The 8,385-nt window shown below is 47.3% G+C and overlaps 1 long non-coding RNA gene across 2 annotated transcripts; it reads left to right on the forward strand.

The window, feature by feature from the left end:
- Nucleotides 1–523: 523 nt before the first annotated feature.
- Nucleotides 524–8,134, forward strand: LOC109775708 (uncharacterized). 2 transcript variants are annotated; one of them, XR_012203425.1, is made up of 5 exons: nucleotides 524–795; nucleotides 891–975; nucleotides 1,439–1,510; nucleotides 7,676–7,745; nucleotides 7,827–8,134. It is a non-coding gene; the product is annotated as an uncharacterized lncRNA (long non-coding RNA). The 2 variants fall into 2 exon arrangements; XR_002235862.4 differs by lacking the exons at nucleotides 7,676–7,745; nucleotides 7,827–8,134 and adding an exon at nucleotides 1,711–2,122.
- The last annotated feature ends 251 nt before the right edge of the window (nucleotides 8,135–8,385 follow it).

The raw sequence follows: 8,385 nt of genomic DNA on the forward strand, positions 1-8,385 counted from the left end.
CGGGCATTGTGAAATAATTAAAATTTACCATGTTTAGAAAACAAAAAAATGATATGAATTCTCCTAATTTGTTGTACGTGTAAACCTAAATTGAACATTCACACACAAGCAGGAATTTGCCATCTGTGTGAAACTAAAATTGCCATTCAACATGCGTAGAAATTGCCATCCCACCTCAAAATGCCAGACTATTTATGGCATGGAAAATGGTATAAAATTTGAAAATAAAAAAGCTAACAGAAGCAACTATAATTTTGTTTGGCAATTGTAGAGAGATAATTTTATACAGTAAACGAAGTCTTGTAAGAACATATTTATTGCAATGAAAAACTGTTTTTAGGACAATATTAAACCCTTTAACAGTCGCGGAAGGGGCGTCCTCTGGGCTATGCCACGTGAAAGATTTTACTGTCGCAGGTAGAGTACTCTCGCAGGCAACACCTTCCCACGATAAGTAGGAAAAAAATCAGGATAAAGTATATAGCGATCGAAATAACCGTGACCTAACCAGGGTCTCCTTGTGAGTCGGGACCCTCCTCTCGCCGCCACCACCTCCTCTCCTTCCTCGTCTCCTTCCACGCCCCTCCTCTGGCTTTCGATCTCCGCCACCGGGCCTCCTCCTCTCTCCCACAGGCCTTGGGTGTGGCTCCGCGCGAGGCGCTACAGATGAGAGGCGCGGCGGGCGGCCTTCGGGGAGCACCTGCCGTCGAGCATGCGTAGACGCTTATCATCGTCGGCGGGCCACGAGCTTCTCCGGCACCGCCGCCGCGGTTGCGCTACCTCCATCGTCTAAGCGTAAGTCGGTCATCTCTGGGCCCTTTGCCTCCCTTCTCTTCCCTTCTTTTCGTGAGGAATTCTTCCGAATAAGGCTGCTTCCCTTCTTTGGTTAGGAGTATTGGAGGGAGGGCATGGGCGTGATTCCGGCGAGATGTGGCTCGGGTAGATGTCTGCGATGCGGCAATCAGAAATCTTCTGGTTTGTCTTCCTCCTGATCTGGCTTAAACCATCCAGTAACAGGCCCACAAGTTCTGAGGCGTGAAGTTAATGATGCTGAATTAGCTAGCAAGAGATGGGTTTGTGCACATGTATCTTCAGAAGTTTGAGTCAGTAGTAACTTAGTGTGGTGTATTGCGACCTCAGACGCGACTCTTGTGGATGTGGATATCACCTGAAGACTTGACTCGTAGAAATCATCTAATATGCCAACTATGGCTTGGTGTTTCATCTATCTAATATGTAAATTGTCAGCATGAACTCTGAAATACTTGGGTTCATTCGGCAGTTTAAACTTTCTCAATTGATTAGAATCCACCTCCCATTTGACTTAGTGTGGACGTCAAATTTCAGTTTGAGCCTTAATCAGTATCTGTTGTGGCAGTGGTGTGGTGTTCCCGATTTCTGGGCCAGTGTAATGATTATTGAAATTATATTCCTGCAGTTACCTTCTCAGGAACTAGGCTTTGTCGCCTATCATGCTTCAAAGGCGTCAAGTGACAGTTAACACAACCAGGTAAGATGTTAGTGCAATATGTCTAAAATAAGTTATAATATGATATTTACTTACCTCTTCACCCTGCTATGTTCCTTTCTTTCCTTTGTGTAAAGGTTTATTACATTATGTATTTTTTTATTGTGTTGCCTCTTTCTCCAACAATGAGCTCTTACCGCCAAAACCAGCTGAGTTCATCAATTTGCATTCTTCGTCTGTAGGCCTTGTACAAATTAATGTCTACTTGAAAGGCTTTGTACAAATCAATGTCTACTTGAAGTCTCTCTCGCTGGTGCATCTCTGTTTGGAGCACAATCGATTGGAATGAGGAGCCATATATGACAATGAGAAGTTGTAATATGGAGAACAATCAATTAGAAACCATATATGAAGCCGTATACTCCATCAACTGTATACCGCAATGAGAAGCTGCTTAGATGGGCTTATACTTAATTTGTATGCAACATTTCACTTGCCACTGTAGTCGCTCTCTTGTTACTAGCAACCTTGGTCGCATTGTATTTCTTTCGTCCATGTGCATTTAACCAGTTGTCTTGGTCTACTGTGAAACCAGCCTTTTATTTAGTTTGTGCTTATGGATTGTGGAAGACTGTTATGTTTGATATTTTTCTATTGAATTTCTTCATCTTAGTACACCCATGAGTGTTGATATTAACCTCAGTGTATCTGCACTTGATTTTTTCGCTTTATTTCCTTGATTCACATAAGGACAGTCATATGCACGATGGATGTTTGCATGCTGATCGTCTCTCACCAGAAACGTGCTGAGTTCACGTTGCGGTGGTTAGTCTTTTTTTGTTCCTAGTTGATAGGCTTAGCTGGTAGCTTATGACTCGGCACGATTCAAGCTCGTGGGATGGCACGCGCATTAGTTGGATCGTGGCGAGCTTTCCGTTGTTTTCAGTTGCACGATGGAATAAAAGGAAAACCCCAGAAAAGACGCAGATCAGCGCGTCGCAAAACTCTCTCTCTCGTGACTGCGTTTCCTCTCTGTTCCCTTCCACCTCCTGTGCGTGTGTTGTGTTCTTCAGCGAGAAAATTCAGAGAAAAGTGAGAGTAGATCACAGCCTGAAAACCAACAATTGGTATCAGAGCTTTAGGTTTAGGACCTTGGGCGTTTGGCGGCGGTGATCGGAGGAGGTTTGGCGGCGGCGATGGGGGATACGTCTCCTAAGAAAAGCGACGGGAAGAGCAGCGGCAGCGGTGGCGGAAAGTACACGCCGCCGGCGGCCAGGAGGTCGACCACAGGCGACGGTGATGGTGCCGTGGTGCTGGCTGCTCCGTCGAGAGCCACCAATGTGCCTGTGCAGTATCCTATGCTGACGGACACGAACTACTCTCTATGGGCCATCAAGATGAAAGTGCTGATGAAGGCGCTCCGCGTCTGGTCGGCGATTGACGGCTCCGGTGAGTACGACCAAGCAGCGGACGAGGGGGCTTTCGCGGCGCTCTCCCAATCCGTCCCGGATCATGTTATGCTGCAGGTTGCGGACTGCGAAACCGCGCAAGAGGCGTGGGAGATGATCCGATCTGCGCGCGTCGGGGAGGATCGCGTCAAGAAGGCGCGCGCGCGGCAACTGAAGAGGCAGTTCGATCGCCTCGACATGGCGGATGGGGAAACTATCCCGGAATTTGCCAGGAAACTCACCACGCTGGTGAGCGAGATCCACTCCCTTGGCGTCATCCTTGGGGAAGAGGCCGTGGTGGAGCGTCTGTTCAGCGCCGTGCCGGATCGCTTCACTGACATCATCAACACCATCGAGCAGTGGGGCAACGTCACCACGATGACGGTGCAGGAGGCCGTCGGACGCCTCACGGCGTTCAAGGAGAACCAGCGGGGGCGCCACCAGAGCCGTGGCGACAACAGCGAGCAGTTGATGCTCGTGACCCGCGCGCTGGAAACCCTTATGAAGGGGAAGAAGTTCGTCGACAACAACGGGGCCTCCAGCTCTGGTGCAAAGAAAGGAGGCGACCAGAGCGGTGGCCAAGGCGGTGGGCAGGACAAAGGCCGTGGTGATCGCGGTCAGAACAATGGAAAGGGCAAGCAGAAAAAGCATCGTAAGTTTGACATCTCAAAAGTAAAATGTTTTAACTGTGATGTGAATGGACACTTTGCCTCGGACTGTCCGGAGCCGAAGCGTGAGCGTGCAAACCTGGCGCAGAAGCAAACTGATGAAGATCCAGCCTTGCTCATGACCGAGGTGTGTGAGCTTGTTGAGAACACCGAAATCACAGGAGACAAGGTCATGTTGCATGAAGAAAAAGTTATGCCGAAACTGACAGGGTCATCAGACAAGTCTTGGTATCTTGACACTGGAGCAAGCAACCACATGACAGGCTGTCTGGACAAGTTCGCCGAGCTGGACCGAAAGATCACCGGTTCAGTTCGATTCGGAGATGGATCAGTTGTGGGCATTGAGGGACGCGGCTCAGTTCTCTTTGTTGCACACAACGGCGAGCACCGGCTGTTAACTGAAGTTTATTTCATCCCGAAGCTGAAAAGTAATATAATCAGTCTAGGGCAGCTGGATGAATTTGGTTGCAAGTACTCCGTCGATGAAGGTTTGATGACTGTGTTGGATAAAGAGAGAAAGGTCCTTGCAAAAGTTAGAAGAACACCAAACAGGCTCTACATACTGAATATTGAGCAGTCTGACCCAGTTTGTCTATTGTCCAAGACTTCAGAGGTTCCCTGGTTGTGGCATGCATGCTATGGGCATATAAGCTTTCATGCTTTGAGACTGCTAGCAAAGGAGGCCATGGTGCGTGGCTTACCAATGATTGATCAGATTGATCGTTTGTGTGAGAGCTGCTTGGTTGGCAAACAAAGAAGAGCTCCATTCCCTGCTGAAGCCTCATACCGAGCAGATCGAGCACTTCAATTGCTGCACGGGGACCTTTGTGGTCCTATCTCCCCTCCAACCTTTGCCGGGAAGAATTATTTTCTGCTGCTAGTCGATGACCACACAAGGTACATGTGGGTTGTGCTGATCAGAAGCAAAGATGAAGCACTTGAGGCAGTTAAGAAGATAAGAGCAGCAGTAGAGGTTGAACTTAATCTGAAGGTGATGGCACTCAGGACAGATCGTGGAGGGGAATTCATGTCAAAGAATTTTGCTCAATTCTGTGAAGGCCTTGGGATCAAGCACTACTTGACGGCGCCATACTCTCCACAACAGAACGACGTTGTTGAGAGAAGAAATCAGACTGTTGTTGGAATGGCTCGAAGCCTTCTGAAAGCCAAGGGAATGCCTGGACAATTTTGGGGTGAGGCAATACTACAGCAGTCTATCTACTGAATCGTGCACCAACAAAAACCGTGCACGGGATGACACCTTATGAGGCCCTATACAAACGAAAGCCTAATGTCGAGCACCTTCGTACATTTGGGTGTATAGGGCATGTGAAGAAAGTTGGACAACACCTCCCAAAGTTGGCCGACCGGAGTATTGAAATGGTGTTGATTGGGTATGAACCAAATAGTAAAGCATACAGACTGTTCGACCCACACATGAAGAAGCTGTGTGTGTCTCGAGATGTTGTGTTCGAGGAGGACAAACGCTGGGAATGGACCACCGACGATGCTGAGGGGATCTCGGAGACTTTCTCAGTACAGTATAATGTACACCTTGATGATGCTTGTCATGTAGCCCAGCCAAAGCATACTGTTCACCATCCGACAAGAACAAGTCTGAAGGAGAACAAGCTGACAGATGAAGAAATAGCAGCAGGGCTCAGACCAGAAGACTTTGTTACCCCAGCTAGAAATGAAGCACCTACTGGACCTCGGTTTGTGTCACCTCCGACCGGTGCCTCGACGCCGACGAGCACCGAGGGACCACGCAGGTATCGCCTCATGGAAGAACTCATCGAAGAAGCACCATTTGCAGCTGTGCCGGACACATGCCTTCTTGGTATAGAAGAACCTGAATCTGTATTAGAGGCAAGAAAGGAAGAGGCATGGAGAGAAGCCATGGACTCAGAACTCAGGTCAATCGAGAGCAATGAAACCTGGGAACTCACTGACTTGCCAAAGGGACAGAAAGCAATTGGTTTGAAATGGATTTACAAACTAAAGAAAGATCCCGATGGCAAGGTCATCAAACATAAAGCAAGACTGGTTGCAAAGGGCTATGTTCAGCGTCACGGTGTAGATTATGAGGAGGTGTTCGCCCCTGTTGCACGACTCGAGTCAATCCGGCTTCTCATCGTAGTTGCAGCACAACAGAAATGGGAAATACATCATATGGATGTTAAGACCGCGTTTCTGAATGGTGAACTGAAAGAGGAGGTGTACGTCGCTCAACCCCCTGGATTTGAGATCAAAGGGCAAGAGCAAAAGGTTCTGAAGCTACACAAAGCCCTCTATGGCTTAAAGCAAGCGCCTAGAGCATGGAATGAGAAACTGGACAGAACTTTGATTGATTTGGGATTTCAGAAATGTCCACTTGAGCATGCAATGTACAGAAGAGAAAAACTTGCTGTTGGAGTATATGTGGATGATCTTATAATCATAGGACCAAGCTCAACTGAAATAGAAAAATTTAAGGAGCAAATGAAGAAAATGTTCAGTATGAGTGACTTGGGGCTCCTGAGTTATTATCTTGGCATAGAAGTGAAGCAACTGCCAAATGGAATTTTTCTGAATCAATCCAGTTATGCGGGCAAGATCTTAGAGAAAAGTGGGATGATTGACTGTTACTCTGCTCAAACCCCCATGGAAGCCCGGCTGCACTTGAGCAAGTCCAGCACCTGCAAGCCAGTTGATCCAACAATGTATCGCAGTATTATTGGGAGCCTGAGGTACCTGACACATACTCGTCCTGATATAACTTATGCAGTGGGCATAGTTAGCAGGTATATGGAGAAGCCTGCTACAGATCATTTGGCTGCTGTTAAGCACATCCTGCGGTACATAAAAGGTACTTTGAACCTTGGTTGTTTCTATGGAAGAGAAGAGGGAATGACCATGCAGCTGTGTGGATACAGTGATAGTGATCATGGTGGTGATGTGGACGATCGAAAGAGCACCTCTGGAGTATTATTCTACCTCAACTCGAGCCCTGTGAGTTGGACATCACAGAAGCAGAAAGTAGTTGCGATATCTTCTTGTGAAGCAGAGTATGTTGCTGCTGCTTCGGGTGCCTGTCAGGCAGTGTGGCTGAGTAGATTGCTTGCAAGTCTGACAGGAGATGAGGCGGATCAGGTGACACTGAAGGTGGACAACCAGTCGGCTATTGCATTGAGCAAAAACCCGGTGCACCACGAAAGGAGCAAACATATTGATATTAAGTACCATTATGTTCGTGAATGCGTCGAGAATGGAACCATAGCAGTTGAATATGTGCGCACAGTTGATCAGCTAGCTGATGTGTTGACGAAGCCACTTGGAAAGCTGAAGTCTCTGGAGCTCAGAGACAGAATTGGGATGCGCACACTTGAGCAGATACTACAAGGTTAAGGAGGTGATTGTTGATATTAACCTCAGTGTATCTGCACTTGATTTTTTCGCTTTATTTCCTTGATTCACATAAGGACGGTCATATGCACGATGGATGTTTGCATGCTGATCGTCTCTCACCAGAAACGTGCTGAGTTCACGTTGCGGTGGTTAGTCTTTTTTTGTTCCTAGTTGATAGGCTTAGCTGGTAGCTTATGACTCGGCACGATTCAAGCTCGTGGGATGGCACGCGCATTAGTTGGATCGTGGCGAGCTTTCCGTTGTTTTCAGTTGCACGATGGAATAAAAGGAAAACCCCAGAAAAGACGCAGATCAGCGCGTCGCAAAACTCTCTCTCTCGTGACTGCGTTTCCTCTCTGTTCCCTTCCACCTCCTGTGCGTGTGTTGTGTTCTTCAGCGAGAAAATTCAGAGAAAAGTGAGAGTAGATCACAGCCTGAAAACCAACAATGAGGTCCCCTGATAACAATTTTGTCCAATAGTCTTTCTTATTGCAATTGCTGATGAGCATATAAGACATTGTGCTGTTGTTGGTAGTGGAAGAAGGTGGTATGACATCGATGGTTTATGCAATTGACAGATGATTTTGGTAGAGTTAGTGCCATTTGTTTCATGGTCGTGCATTGGATGCCTGTAGCTTTCCTTTTGTTGTCAAGATATGTCATTGTATATTTTTCCTGATTGTCGAAAATGGCTTCATGTGCAGTTTAGTGGTGCGTGGATTAAGATTTCAGCCATGGGTGACTTTGACTTCATAGCTGGGGCATATGTGAAAGGTACTCTACACATGCTTTTGAAATCTTTGTCCATCGATGATTTAGCTGTGAAATTTGTTTGATGGATGCCTATAAAATTAGTCACAGGAAAGTGGGATCGCTTGGACATCACAAGCAATTTGTGATGCTGAGGATCTTGTAGAGAATTTCAGCTGGCTGCGTCGCTGTGATTGTGGAAAACTTTTTCCGGATGGAAGAGGAAAGTGAATTCCAATATTATCAAAGCAAAATTGGTGAAGTTGGATGAGGATTGGAGTTGGGGTGTAACCTACTTACACACATATGTCATGCTCGTGATTTTTCAGGGTACAAATATAGTGAAGTTCTATTACATATATGCATGTGATATTCACTATACTTTTTCTCATTGCCCATTACTTCACATGAAATATAACCTATGTAAGTCCACTAGTAGAAAAGAGGGCTTTGGTTCAGGCTGGGTCAGCCCATTAGTCCCGGTTCAGTCCAGAACCGGGACCCATGGGGGCACTGGTCCCGGTTCGTGAGGCCAGGGGCCTGCCGGGCCTCGTGGGGGCATTGGTCCCGGTTCGTCTGGCTCCTTTGGTCCCAGTTGGTGGGACGAACCGGGACCAATGGGCCTCGCTCCTGGCCCACCACCATTGGTCCCGGTTGGTGGCTT

Source organism: Aegilops tauschii, chromosome 2 (assembly GCF_002575655.3).
Source record: "Aegilops tauschii subsp. strangulata cultivar AL8/78 chromosome 2, Aet v6.0, whole genome shotgun sequence".
Taxonomy (NCBI): Eukaryota; Viridiplantae; Streptophyta; class Magnoliopsida; order Poales; family Poaceae; genus Aegilops; species Aegilops tauschii.